This window comes from Symphalangus syndactylus, chromosome X (genome assembly GCF_028878055.3).
Source record: "Symphalangus syndactylus isolate Jambi chromosome X, NHGRI_mSymSyn1-v2.1_pri, whole genome shotgun sequence".
NCBI lineage: Eukaryota > Metazoa > Chordata > Mammalia > Primates > Hylobatidae > Symphalangus > Symphalangus syndactylus.
In genome coordinates, this window is record NC_072447.2 from 81,286,108 (window position 1) to 81,301,447 (window position 15,340).

The 15,340-nt window shown below is 42.3% G+C and overlaps 1 long non-coding RNA gene across 4 annotated transcripts in view; it reads right to left on the reverse strand.

Annotated features, from left to right (window-relative positions):
- The window catches only part of LOC129475511 (uncharacterized), a 32,238-nt gene extending 19,834 nt beyond the window's left edge, over positions 1-12,404 (reverse strand). For 2 of the 4 annotated variants that reach the window (XR_010119638.1, XR_008654813.2), the window contains exons 1-2: positions 10,187-10,372; positions 987-1,016 (exon numbers count right to left, since the gene is read on the reverse strand). This is a non-coding gene — a long non-coding RNA (uncharacterized lncRNA). Of the gene's footprint in view, positions 1-986; positions 1,017-1,076 lie in introns of all 4 variants that reach the window. The other 2 variants (XR_008654815.2, XR_008654814.2) reach the window with 2 other exon arrangements.
- Between the last annotated feature and the right edge of the window lie 2,936 nt (positions 12,405-15,340).

Here is a 15,340-nt window from a genome sequence, read left to right on the forward strand (position 1 = left end):
ATGGAGTGGGGGTGGGGGGCATGGAAGCAAGCCATGAGGAAATACAGATATGAATTAAAATGGGCTATAAGTGAAGCCAGTTCATTTATATGGTTCTTGTTGCTCCTTCTGTGATGCATGAATGTGCACCAGAAAAAAAGTTTCAAATGTTATGTTAAACAGTATTTTTTCAGCTGGAAAACATTAAGGAGGCTAAGCTTCTTTTAGCTTTACGAAAGGTGGGAGGAAAGAGGGTATATAAACTACAGCATAAAGTAGGCAAGGAAGGTCAAGGTTTTGACTTCACTTCTCCACTACCCTCTTGGCAAAAAGATTCCAAACTTAAAAAGTATCTACGATATGCATTATCCATGGTCATCTGTTCTTGGGCAGAAATGTAGTAAAATTGTGGAAAGAGCCGAAGTATTAGATTTATACCCTCAATCTCTGAACTTTAAAATATTCAAGCTTATGAGATTTAACAATCACTAATTTGCAACCTTCGCAAATAGCCAAACACAATGGCTGTGCTCTATCCCTTTCATCTCTTTCCATGGCTCCAAAAGAGGTAAAAAACAAATGAAATTAAAATAAACCAACTGGACTATCCAGATGGCTGCAATATTAATCCTATCTTGGCTTAAAGAGAAAAAGCAAACCCACTTCCTTAAGTTTATTCTATCAACTTCAAATCCTTGTGGGTTCCCTTCTTAAAACTACTACTTATGATTCACACAAAACAGCACTTGATTATTATTTTCTAAAGTTATTTCAAATGTGCTTACATTAGCTCCTCAACAATAAAACCATCTCAGGAATGAAATTATATAGGATGATATCATTCCTTCCCAGGTTATCAGTGTAACCTAGCATAGAGCTGGGTCCACAGTATTAATTCTACAGTTCTGCTGGTTAACTCACATATGTGTATTTATGTATGTATGTATGTATCTATCTATATATATATATATATTGCAGATGAGGTGGGAAGAAGGAAAGAAACTTACTGGACCCTCTGACTTTTCTATAGGTGGCATCTAAGAGAAAGAAAATAGAATAGGAAAAAGATTACTTAATAGCTACAAAGTAGTACTTACAGTATTCTAAAGAGCCAGAGACTCTTCTTACAGCTGTCCGAGGAGCTAGTAGGGCAAACTGCTCCCTGAGCTGGGCCGATCTTTTGACATCCTTCTCCGAGAAACAATATTCTTTTTCAGTTATTACAAAGAACTGCTGTTGTGATGACTAGTTATTTGCTTGAGCAGTTCCACATTACATAATCCTTTGCCACAAAACACCCTGTACACTAGTGGCTGGGATATTATTAATTTCCACTAGGCAGCTATCTCACTGTTGAAATTTATATCCAAAAGAATATTTAATTTTGGCTTATTTTTCTTATAAAATAGGGAACTCATAATTTTTAAGTCCTCACCTCAGTGTGGTACTTCAAACTACTTCAAATTATTACTATAATTAAATGCTTCATTTTATATAACAGATTAATTAATAAAAAAGGTGGCATATGCTTTTTAAAAGCACCACTGCATATGTTCCCTCATTTAATCGTTTTACTGCAATCTTCTTGAAATAAGTAGGGGCAGGTGCTCCAGATGAAGAAATTAAAGGATTATAAAATTTAGGTAGTTTTTCTAAAAGTGAATGCTGGTAAAGCCCACACAAAGATACTGTTCTTAAGAGTTCCACTTTAGAACGTCTTTGATAATATTAAAACAGCAAGAGTCAGTGTTCTATCCACAGACCCACCACCCTCAGTTAAAATGAGAGACACTGGTCACCAGGTACACGGTATAAATGGATATTTTGGCTTCAAAAAAATAATGACCAGGTTATCGAGTCCACCCTACAATCCAGATGTCTTTCTTAAAAAATTTTTTTAATAATAATAACAGCAATTTTTCTGGCTGTATCCTGGCATTTGACACTTTACAATAACAATATACAAAGGGAACAACAAGAGATTCTTAACCAGGCAATCTGCTCTGGAAAGAAGAATGCAGAGAAAGTGCCAACCTTCCTTCCTGGGGAGACAATTTGATAGTGTATACTGGAAACACAAAATAAAGGACGGCAATCCAGCTCCCTGGGTGTGACTTGCCTTGAGTATTTTGCACAGTAAAGCAGTAACACAGGTGGGCAAGAATGGTTCTTGTCCCCAGAATCTGACAATAATTGAAACTGGGATCATTCATAAATGAAAGAAAATGAGTGAAGGCTTATCCACCTAGTTCAGGCCTGCTTTTCATAGTCAACACTGCACAAACACACCAAAGTGGTAGGGAGATCTTGGACTGATGGGCTGAAAAATGGGATAATCAGTACTGTGTTTATTAATAACACAGAAGGGGCTCTGGGTAGTCAGCATACTCAGAAGCAATGTGAAAGGAAGTAGAGGGGTTCATGTATAATGGGTGGGACCAAGGAAAGTGCAACTGAGAATTTTTTAAGTCCAAGAGAAAGGGCCTTGTCCAGTCAACATTACCCAGCAAAGAGGCAAAAGGGGCAGGGCGGAGGGAAGGGAGGAGGGAGACAGCACAATCTTATCTAATAGCTGGATATATGGACACCTGAGATTGTGAGCAATAGTCTGTAAAAAGGGGCCAAGGGCACACAAGGGGCAAAGAGAGGGAAGACTTCGTATATAAAGCATGACACCATGGCTACCTGTGATTTTACACACTGGCGCAATGCAAAAGGGGTGGGAGTATGTACCACTGTTTGATGGACAAGTGCATGGAATACTCCAATGCTTATACTTTATTATGCCATGGGAAACTAAGGCTGGGGTGGGGCGCTTGCTTAACAAGGTCAAGGAGGGAAAAAACCATTGATAACTGCCATTGTGCCTATTAACAGTCCCAGGAGAAGTTTTGAGTAGTCAGCAGCCCCTGCAGTAACGCAAAGGGGATACTAGGGCATAATATCCCACTCTAACAGAAGGAGACATGCATAATTGCAAATATTCACATTAACAGTACCCCCAATGTACGCAACGAGGAGGCAGGAGTCTTACCTAATGATCAGTGCCCTTGATAATTGTTATTAATGTTATTAATTGTCCAAGAGCTGAGATTATGAGTAGTTAACACTTCTCAGCAGCAATCCAAAGGGTAATGGGAGGAACATAGGGTCTTTTTCTACTACACAGGTCCACAAATACAATTATGATGACATTAATATTAAAAGAAAACGGTTCATTCATAATTAACATGCCCCTGATGCAAGGGGAGTACGTGGAGATCAACTCTTACTCTAAAAGAAGAGTCGGACAATTGCATTAATGCATATTAAGTCCAAAAGAAGGGGCACTAAGTGAATATCATCCCCCTGCTCTAAAGTAAAGGTGGTACAGGCATATGCTTAGAGAATTGTGTTTGTGCACATGAACATTCCAAGTGACAGAGTCTTGAGTAGTGGGCATTACCTGCTAAAAACGCTAAGAAAGTAGGTAGGATCCTTATCTAGTGCACAGATCAGAAGCAAATGTAATTGCACATATTAACAGTCCAAAACAACAGGACTTTGGTTGATCAGGACACCCTGCTGTACTACAAAGGAAAGGTGATGGGGTATGACCTTAATCTACTGACAAAGACAAAAGAAAATTTCAATTATGTATGTTGATAGTCCACCAGAAGGGGCCTTGGAGGGAAACAGTATACCCCACAGTAATGCAAAAGAGGTACAATAGTCCTAGAAGTGATAGGGTTGTGGACAACTGCAATTATTCACATTAACTTGTTCAAATGTAAAGATCATAAGGAGTGGGCACCCACTATTGAAAAGAGGTGGGGCATCCTTGTCTAGGGCACAAGAACCCACATAAATGCAATTATGCATGTCAACAAGCCAAGAAAAGGGGACTTAGGGGGACAGCAACCCTGGTATACTGCAAATGGAGGGTGAGAGGGTAGGACCTTGTTTAATTAGGATGAACCATGTGGTGATTACGTACACTAATGTCCAAGGGACATCGTTGTGGTCAATGAAAACCATGTACTTTGGACAAATATTAAGAATCTTAAAAAGTAGTGGGTACTCCTTGTTGAAAAGCAAAGGGAGTCCATGAGAAGGTGCCCTTATCTAGTACACAAGAATACAGACAAGCCAAGAAAAGAGGCCTTAGTGATCAGCACCCCAGCTATACTGCAAAGGGGGTCTGAGAGTAGGACCTTATTCAACTAGGATAAGCCGTGTGCAGTTATGCACATAAATTTCCAAGACGCATGGTTGTGGTCACTTAAAATTGTGCACCTTGACTGTCCAAATGTAAGGGTCTTATGGAGTGAGCACTCCCTGCTGGGAGGAAAAGAAAGATTACGGGTTGGTGGGGTGAGGCAGAGGAGGCTTCCTTGTCTAGTACACAGAAACCTGAACAAATATAATCACACACATAACAGGCCAGGAAAATGGGCCTTGGTTATCAGCACCCCTGCTGTACTGCAAAAGGGGTCTGAGAGTAGATAGGCCGTGTGCAGTTACACACATTATTGACCAAGGTGCATGGCTGCGGTCACTTACAATTGTGTACCTTGACTGTCCAAATGTAAGGTTCTTATGGAGGGGGCACTCCCTGCCAGAAGGGAAAGGAAGATTGAGGGTGGGGTGGGGCAGGGGAGGCTTCCATGTATTATACACTGGAACCCAGACAAATATAATCACATACCTTAACAGGCCAGGAAAAGGGGCCTTGGTTATCAGCACCCCTACTGTATTGCAAAAGGGGTCTGAGAGTAGGACCTTATTCAGATGGGATGGGCCATGTGCAGTTACACACATTTATGTCCAAGGTACACGGTTGTGGTCACATACAATTGTGCACCTTGATTGTCCAAATATAAGGGTCTTATGGAGCGGGTACTCCCTGCCGGAAGGGAAAGGAAGATTGGGGGTGGAGTGTGGCAGGGGAGGTTTCCATGTCTATTACACAGGAACTGGAACAAATATAATCACACACATAACAGGCCAGGAAAAGGGGCCTTGGTGATCAGCACCCCTGCTGTACTGCAAAAAGGGTCTGTGAGCAGGACCTTATTCAGATGGGATGGGCCATGTGTAGTTACGCACATTAATATCCAAGGTGCATGGCTGTGGTCACTTATAATTGTGCACCTTGACTGTCCAAATGTAACGATCTTATGGAGGGGGCACTCCCTGCTGGAAGGGAAAGGAAGACTGGGAGTGGGGGCAGGGGGCAGGGGGCGGGGGGAAGGCTTCCTTGTCTAATGCACAAGAACCCAGACAAATATAATCACGCACATAACAGGCCAAGAAAAGGGGCCTTGGTGATCAGCACCCCTGCTGTACTGCAAAAGGGGTCTGAGAGTAGGACCTTATTCAGATGGAATGGGCAAAGTGCAGTTATGCACATTAATGTCCAAGGTGCATGCCTGTGGTCACTTACAACTGTGCACCTTGATTGTCCAAATGTAAGCGCCCTATGGAGGGGGCACTCCCTGCCAGAAGGGAAAGGAAGATTGGGGATGGAGTGTGGCAGGGGAGGCTTCCATGTCTAATACACAGGAACCAGGACAAACAAAATCACACACACACCAGGCCAGGAAAAGGGGCCTTGGTGATCAGCACCCCTGCTGTACTGCAAAAGGGGTCTGAGAGTAGGACCTTATTCAGATGGAATGGGCAAAGTGCAGTTATGCACATTAATGTCCAAGGTGCATGCCTGTGGTCACTTACAACTGTGCACCTTGATTGTCCAAATGTAAGCGCCCTACGGAGGGGGCACTCCCTGCCAGAAGGGAAAGGAAGATTGGGGGTGGAGTGTGGCAGGGGAGGCTTCCATGTCTAATACACAGGAACCGGGACAAACAAAATCACACACATACCAGGCCAGGAAAAGGGGCCTTGGTGATCAGCACCCCTGCTGTACTGCAAAAGGGGTCTGAGAGTAGGATTTTATTCCGATAGGTGAGCTGTGTGTAGTTATGCAAATCCATGTCTAAGGTGCATGGTTGTGTTCACTTAAGAATTATGCACCTTGACTGTCCAAATGTGAGAGTCTTACGGAGTGGGCACTCCCTGCTGGAAGGGAAAGGTGAGCCTGAGGTATGTGGAGAGGACCCTCCTTTTCTACTGCATAGGATCCCAGACAATTATAATCACACACAACAGCCAAGAAAAGGGGACTTGGTTATCAGCACCCCTTCTGTATTGCAAAAGTGGTCAGAGAGTAGGACCTTATTCACATGGAATGAGCAGTGTGCGATTACACACATAAATGTCCAAGAGGCATGTTTGTGGTCACTTACAATTGTGCACCTAAACTCTCCAAATAAAAGGGTCTTATAGGGTGGGCACTTCCTGCTGGAAGGGAAAAGTGGGGATGAGGGGAGCACTTTCCTTCTCTAGTGCATAGCAACTTCTACTGTATTAATTAATTGACCTCGATTGTATTAATCATACATATTGGGAGGCCAAGAAATGGAACCTTAGGTGTCACCAACCATGCTGTCCTTCAAAAGGAAGGATCGTGATGTAATTGTCATTAGGCACATTAACAGTTGAAAAAGGGGACTTAAGTGAATAGTACCCCATGCAATAAAGCAAAGAGGGTGTGATAGGTCAGAAACCCAAGTCTAATTGAAGGACCATTGACAACTGCAATTACATGCATCTACAGTCCGAAGAGAAGGGCTTAATGTTGATTAGCACTCTCTGCTTTGGTAAGTACAGGAGTCCTGATAAAAGGCACAACTGTATACAAATGAAAATGTGTATATAACAACTAAGATTATGCACGCTAACTTTACTAGTCTAAGGGTCTTAAGTAGTAGGTACTTCCGGCTGGGATGTAAATACAGTGGGTGGGGTCCTTACATGGTAAAAAAGTACAGGAGCAAATATAAGTATGCACATTAACAGTCCAAGAGAGTGAATTCAGGCTAGTTAGAAGCTCCTGCAGTAATGCAAATGGAGCAAGGAAGAGGGATTCTACTCTAACATAGGGGCACATCAACTACTGTTAATTATGCGCATTTAAGCAGTATAGGAGAAGAAGCACTAGCTAGTTAGCACTCCTGCTGCTATGCCAAGGAGGTGTGAGGGGGATGGGATTTCAGGGCAATTGTTTTACTTTTTTGTTTTTTTTTAAATGTTGGCCAGGCTGGTCTCAAACTCCTGGCAGTAAGGGAATTTCCCACCTCAGCCTCCCAAAGTGCTGGGATTACAGGTGTGAGCCACCACACCCGGCCTCAGGGCAATTTTGCATAATAGAAGTTCAAGAAAGACTTTAGGAAATCAGTACCCCCTTCTATGATACTGAAAAGTCAGGATATTAGCTTGATATAAAAGCTAAATATCAGCTTGATATAAAAGACTCAGTTCTAATCAATTAGACATTTGAAATGTCTTAGACAATTGAAATCAGTTAGACAATTGAAAATATGCACATTAAGAGTCATGGACAATTAGAAACACACATTAAGAGGCCCAAGAGAAGGACTTTGGGTTGCCAGCATCTCTTTCTATAATGTAAAAGGGGTAGATATAGGTTTAAAGAGAGAGACCATGAACATTGGAATTTTGCACATTCATAGTCCCAGGGAAAGGTAACATATGTAATTAATATCCCTTGCTGGAAAACAAGGAGGATACAATGGATCTGATCTGAAAGACATTGTTGTGATCAATTGCCATGGTTCACATTAACTATCCTGGTCTTGAGTAGAGGTCATCCACTGCTGAACACTAGGGAAGTGAGTGGGGTCTTTAGTGCACAGGAAGAGGGACAAATGCAAGTAGCACATTAACAGTACAAAAGAAATGTCCTTGTGATTAGCACCCTCTACTGTAATGCTAAGAGAGTGTGAGCGGTTGAGATCTTAATTTAATGGAAAAGACCATAATTGCAATTATGCGCATTAACAGTCCCAAGTACCCCCTGCTGTAAGACAAAAGGAATATGAGGGGATGAGACCCCAGACTAACAGCAGATAGGGAAATTGCATTTTGCACATCCATAATTTCTGGAGGAGGGGCATTAGGTAACCAGCACCCTCTTGATGTAAAGCAAAGATGATGCAGGAACCTTGATATAAAAGACTCAGTTCTAATCAATTAGGATTGTGCACATAAACTGTCCTAGTACAGAGGTCTTGAGTAGTAAGGGTCCCCTGCTGGAATACAAAGGGAGTGGAAGGGTTAGTGCACAAGATCGTGGACAAATACAATTATGAATATCAATGCACAAGAAGAGTCCTTGCGTGATCAGCCCACACTGCAGCGTGCAAATAGGATACAGAGTCCCTTTCTAATGGACAGGACTCTGGACAATTGCAACTGTGCAAATTAACTGTCCAAGAGCTGTTATTGAATAATCTGCACTCGTTAGCAACATCCCACAGAAGGTGGGATGGGGTGAGAATCCATTTTTGTTGCACAGAACCATGAATATATGCAATTATGCATATCAACTGTTTAAGAGAAGGAAACTTGGGTAGTCAGAACTCAGCAGCAATGGCAAACGGGACATCCTAGACTAATGAGTGGGACTATGGGCAATTAGTGTTTTACATATCAATGCAAGGTGATAGGCAGTTCACACTACCTAGGAGCAATGATAAGGGCATACACATAAGTGGGTCTTTTCTGTTACGCAGAACCATGAATAATTACTATTGTATCCATTAATATTCCAAGGGAAGGGGCTCTAAGAATGAGTCAGTCCCACTGCTGTCACGCAAAGATGTTTGCAAAGGCCACAGTGTAACTAACAGAACTGTGGATAATTGGGATTTTACTCAACAATTTAAGAAACTCTTAAATCTCAGGTAGTCAGCACTGCCTCAAGGCAAATGCAAGGGCGACTGGTAGTCTTCATGATTAATGGGTGAGGCAATTAGCAATTACTACTTTGTTCTTTAATTGTCCAAGAACAGCAGGATTCTCCAGAAGCACAGCAAAAAGCGCAGTAGGGTGCCTTTGTTTAATAGGCAAAGCTATGACAATTGGGACTGAGCATTTTAACTGTCCAATAAAAGACGGGTTGTCTCCGACCCCCTGCTGAATGCAAATGGGGTTCAGAGTGCTGTCTAATCCAATGGGTAGGATTATTGGCAATTAGAATTTTACTCAATGCAAAGAGTTTTAGGTGGCCAACACAGTACACAAGAAAAGATCACTACTCAAAATTGGGACTGTGACTACAGAAGCAATGACAGAGAAATGGTTTCTCCTTTAAGGGCAGGGGATCGAGAAAATGATAAGTAACTCAAATTGTGGGCAGTAATGCTCTGATAGAAAGCTCTCAATTGACATTCCCTAACTTCAACGTACCGGGTAAAGAAATTCTTTGTTCTAAGATCACAGACAAATAGGACTGTATGCATTAACTGAAAATGGTCAAGGAGTCAGTACTGAAGATCCAATGCCAAGGGTAAACAGAATATCCCAGTATAATAGGATAAGCAATGGACAACTTATTTTGAGCACTGAATCAATGAAAATTAGTGTGACTTTCGAGAGAATCTGGGGGGTACTGAGGAACTAGGACTCGGACTCGGGCTAGGGCTGGGGGGTTAGGGGACTGGGGCTGGGGCAGGGCTCGGGCGGGGTGGGACTAGGGCTGGGGCTAGACTAGGGGTTTGCTGGGAGCAGGGCTGGGGAGAAACTGGATGCTAGGCAGGCAGGATACAACCAAAAATTGAAATACTCCAATATAATAAGTCTGAATAGAGGACACCAGACCACAGCAATTCAAGTTTCCTGTCTGGTAAGTAGGTGATTAGTCAATTAGTGCAGCATCAAGGATGGGAACAAAGCAAGGCCTGGACCTGTGTAAACCTTCAAACACTCTTTTTTACATTAGGTCATGAAGTTAAATTTTTTACTGTTTCTGTGCTACAGACTCTTCAAAATCCAAAGGAAAATAGTTAAGTCAATTTCAAAGAAAATAACCAGCACATTTTTAAAACATTAGAAATTATTTGACTTTGACTACCTACTGCCAAAAAAAGGTTAAGGAATTTGTAACGAGAAGCTAAAAACTTTAAGGAATTTTACGGAACTCAAAATAAAAACTCATTAAGTGTAATTAAAATGAATTCTACAAATAAAGCCTCTTAATACATTTCTATAATAGTCACTTAAGACTTAAATTCAAACACTAGCAAACCACAAAATCAGACTGTATGACTGACATCCAAAAGATAAATATAAATCAAAATCCGACCCCAGCATTAGCCAAGGGGTAGGTGTTCCTCTTGAGGAAGGCAGGAATTCCTCTTCTGCCACCTGTTGGCCAACGATCATCTGTGATCCATTCTGGTCCTTGCCACGGCTCACCACCATGTCCACACCAAGCAGGCCTGGAGCATTGCCCATGGCCACAGTGCAGTGCAGGGCAGACCAGAGGGGGTGGGGGGGTGGGGCGGTGGGGGGTGGGGAGTTGGGGGGGGTGGGGGGTGGAGGGGAGGTATACTTAGGTGAGGCACCAATACAGAGGAATGGAGTGAGGTTCAGACCACACAGCCAGATATCCAGCACTGCAAGAGGCAGCACTGGACAGGAGGGGACAAATGAGAGGCGACAGAGGTGGAAAGGCCAAATGTCCTTGAAAAGACCTTGAAAACACCTGGTGTACCGCCCACTGGGAGACATACACGTGGCCCCTCCACTTCTTTCTCCTGACTGGCTAAAGACAGCTGCGAAGTGCTATGTTAATTCACCCAAGTCCTCGCTGAGTAGCTGGACAGTGTGTCATCAGTCTAATTCCATCTTCTGCTCTAATTGGCTGTGACCAATTCCATCCCCATTTCTAATTGGTTGGGTTATGCAGCAATCCAGCACTGTCCATCCCACCTTTTCTCCCGCTCTGCGTGGCACTAGGCGGCAAAACCCGCCATCTTTAACAATGCGGCAAGCCCGCCATGATGTCCACGTGACAAAAGCCATGATATACGTATGACAACGCCTGCCATATTGTCCCTGCGGCAAAACCCAACACGAAAAGCACACAGCAAAGACAAAGAGGCCCGCCATGTTTTACACTGCGGCAAGACCTTCAGCCGCCATCTTTTCCTGTGTGACCGCACATGTCCACTACCATGCTAACCACTTAACAAAGCCTCGCCCATCATGATGTGGCCTTCCCGCCACTTGAACACTGCGACAAAACTGGATCCGCCATTTTGGACAACCTAACAAAGCACAGCCCGCCATGCTGAGCAATGCCGCAATGTCAAAATCGCCATTTTAAGCCCTGAACCTTAGTCTTTTCTAACCTTTCATTTTCAGCTAGTCCCTTGTACTGATAAAAGACGATTCTGTGTTACTGCCTCCCGATACAACAATAACGCAAAGCTCTTAACAAGCCCCAAATCAACTCATTCAGATAGGTTTAGCTCATGCAATGCACATGACTTCCTCTGCCTGACCTGCTATCATCCATCTTGCCTCCCTAGTTTAACTTAGCACAAACGACTAGCCCTAAGCCGTTATGCGGCAAGTCTAAAATGGCGGCCACTTTTCCTCCACAATCTGAACACGCCCTTAGCTTAACTGCAGAGTCATTCTCTGCCAAAGCCGTAGGTACACTCACACACCACCAAATGATGAGCAGCAAAAAAAAGTGTAGATATTCCAGAGAGTGCAACAACCCACAAAACCAACATTTTTTCATCCATAAAAAGCACCGATGGGCGATGAAAAAAAAAAAATCAAAGCAGGTATCCGCGGCCCCGATGGGCCAGAAAAACAAAAATTAAAGCAGGTATCCGAGGCCCCGATGGGCAAGGAAAAAAAAAAAAAAAAAAAGCAGGTATCCGAAGCCCCGATGGGCCAAAAAAAGAAAATTTTTAAAAAGCAGGTATCCGTCACCCCGATGGCCCAGAGTGTTGGGGGGTTCAGAGGGGAAGGGAATCAGCAGGTATCCGATGCCCCGATGGGCTAAGGAAAAAAAAAATAAAAAGCAGGTATCCGCGGCCCCGATGGGCGAATAAAAAAGAATTAAAAGGCAGGTATCCACGGCCCCGTTGGGCAAAGAAAAAATAATAAAACCAGGTATCCGCAGCCCCGATGGGCAAAATATAGAAAAGAGTGGAAGAGTAAAAAACTGATCCACAAAAAGCAGAGATGTCAACCAAAAATGTTTCCAAAGAAAAATTCCTTAAAAATTAAAAATTGCCTCAAAATATTCCAAATACTTTTTTAAAAAAAATATGGAGGACGTGTCAAGAAAACACTAGGAGAAAGTATAGAATTTTAAAAAATATTTTATGGAATTTAGGTGATTTTTTTAAAGAAATACACCATAAGGGGTGTTGGGGGACTAGAAAATGTTCTAGAAAGAACCCCAAGTGCAGAGAGATCGTCAGTCAGGAAGCTTCCAGCCCCGAGAGAGGAAGAAATATGGCTGCAGCAGGGAATTGCAGCGCTTTAAGAACTGAGGGGGGGCTGAGGGCGGAGAGAGCATAAGAGGCGTGGCCTAGAAGATTGAAAGCCGGACATCTTTGTGATTTGGTTGGTTCAAAATTTACCCAGTAACGACAAAAAAGGGAAATTTCAAGAAAGCAAAGACATACCAGGAAGAACATTAAGTGGAAGTAGACTTCATTTCTAGACCAGGAGTCACAACTTCAATGGGTTTTCCAGTTCTCATCTATAACATGGGGACATTGAGTAAATCAAGCAATAATTAATGCTAAAATCCTCCATAAACTGCATAATAAATGTAAAGATGTTAATTCAGTTTGGTTTTGAGATTGGGGGAAGGGATAGGTAGAGCTTTGATGTGTTGATAAAGTATCCAAATACATCATTCAAACCAGAATTTGTAACTCCTCCCACCAAACTTTTGAACCAAAGAAGGTAGGAGTAATACATTGAGGTTAGTACCATCTTCAAGGGACTTCCCATTCCATTATCCAATGTAATAGATAATGGAATATGTATTGCATAGATAATAATAAAGGATTATTCCTGTTTTATACATTAAAATAGAGTCCTATAGAGGTTACATCATGTGCCTGAGGTCACACACCATGATTCAGAGTCAATGTAGTTTTGACTCCAGCACTCTACCTTGTATGGCTCCCAACCATAAGAGAACGGGAAGTGATTACGAGTCAATTGGTGAGCAAGAGAGAAAAAGGAAAGAAAGACATTTCATAGAATGGCTATTTGTTTCCTAAATAATCAAGAAAGAGTACTGTTTGTGACCTGTTTGTAATTTTTTAACTATGACTCCTTAATCTTTACTATTTTCCTATTTCCTCCGTGAATCTGAGGAACCCAACATTGGACCAACCATATGACACAGTAGTGAAGTTGACCCTCTGTCAGTAACTGGTAAGTGGTAGGAAAAAAAAGCTCATATAAAAGCCAAAGCTGCCCTCAGAAACCTGGCTATTTCAGTAGGAAGCAATTAATCTCATAAACTCTTCTATATTATTCGAGAAACAACAGAGAACCAGAAGGGAGACAATGGCAACTTAAGTATTATAGAGCAACTTCTAGAAAGTCAAAGGATACGTTACCCTCCCACTGGCTGAACTGGAAAGTGTAACTATCAACCCAAATCTATCAGGTAAGCTTGCTCTTCCGTTTCCAGAAAAATAATAAAGTATGCAAATTTTCTTCCTTAAGAAATACCTTCCATCTTCTAAGTGTCCTTGGATCAACAAAAAAGGTAATCTGACTTGTCATTCCAAATGAGGGTTATTGTATTGTAAAGTGGTGCAATACAATGGTACCTTTGAGAAAACAATGCTTAACAAAGAGTGAAACTGCCTACAGGGACACCTATGAAGCAGCTCTCAGAAAGACTGGATTACCAAACCTCTAATACAACTTTATCTACTTGAAGTTTCTACAAGTGTGGAAATGTTCTATACTTTTAAGAAATTTGGTTGGCCGGGCGCGGTGGTTTACGCCTGTAATCCCAGCACTTTGGGAGGCCGAGGTGGGTGGATCACCTGAGGTCAGGAGCTTGAGATCAGCCTGGCCAACACAGCGAAACCCCGTCTCTACTATAAATACAAAAATTAGCCGGGCATGGTGGCAGGAACCTATAATCCCAGCTACTTGGGAGGCTGAGGCAGGAGAATCGCTTGAATCCGGGAGGCAGAGGTTGCAGTGAGCCGAGATTGTGCCACTGCACTCCAGCCCGGGCGACAGAGCAAGACTCCATCTCAAAAAAAGAAAAAAGAAATTTGGTTGGGGAAAAATTTTCTAAAGACTCAAGTAGCATCAACTATAAAAGATTGATAAATTTGACTCTGAAATTAAAACCTTTTGTTTCACAAAAATGCCTTTTAAAATAAAAAGTCAAAAAGACAATTTATAAACTGGTTGTCCTGGGTTTCTGTGGCCAGGCCCTGGTTCCAGGTGGGCAGCCACGCTAGCAGATCACTCTCATTGGTTGTCACTGGATTTTTTTTAAATGGTAACTCTTAAGGCTAGGCATGCAAAATGGTGCTGATGTGCCGTTATGGGGTGACACTCACATTGGACACAGGACATGTTCAGAGGTGTGGCCTACCTAAATCCACTGTTGACCCTTAGGCTAAAGAAACTGCAAAAGCAAGAAATTTATAATTTCAATACAAAGAGGTTCCAGAGTGCCATTGCAAAAATGGAAGTAGTACAGTGTTGCTATGTTTTTCTCATGGAGGGAGATATGAAATTAGCCAGGAATGGCGCATTTGACAATAAACACAAAGAGATTATTTCTGGACCTAAAAAGGAAGATATGGTGCAAGGTCATTATAAAAATTGGTATGTGAACTGTTGACTAAACAAATATGTAAGCATCTCTTCTCCACCTGGTATTCTAAATTTTCATTGATAAATCACTACACCTCACATGGGCCCATGTATTTGTAATATATTTTTAATCAAACTGTTTACATTAAAAGGAACTTCTGAAAAATATTTGCCTAGGCCTTTGCCCTAGAGCAGTCCTGCTCTCTTCTGCCATTTATCACCTTCAGGTTTTACTTACTCCCCTGCCCCCACTAGCTTTCAATTCACTTTACTTCCTCCTCTTCCTGACCTGGCCTCACCTTCAGTACTGCTTGGCTCCATTTTATAAACCTGTTAGGATCAGAAGTATGGAAACTGAGACACTACAAGGAAAAGTGACTTGCTCAAAGTCAATTAGCTTGTAAGAGTTGGGCTCTGATGGGGATATTTCAGGCATATTTTCTGTGGCCATGCCATAGCTGTGTTAGCATCCTCTTCTTTGGGCTCCCAATCACATGGCACACAATAGGAAGAAATCAGGTCCTCTTTTTAAAGATTCAGATTATTCCAGTTCTAGGATTGTCACTATGTTAATCTGTACATCCTCTCTTCTGCTAAATTAGGACCCAAAAAAAGCCGGCAC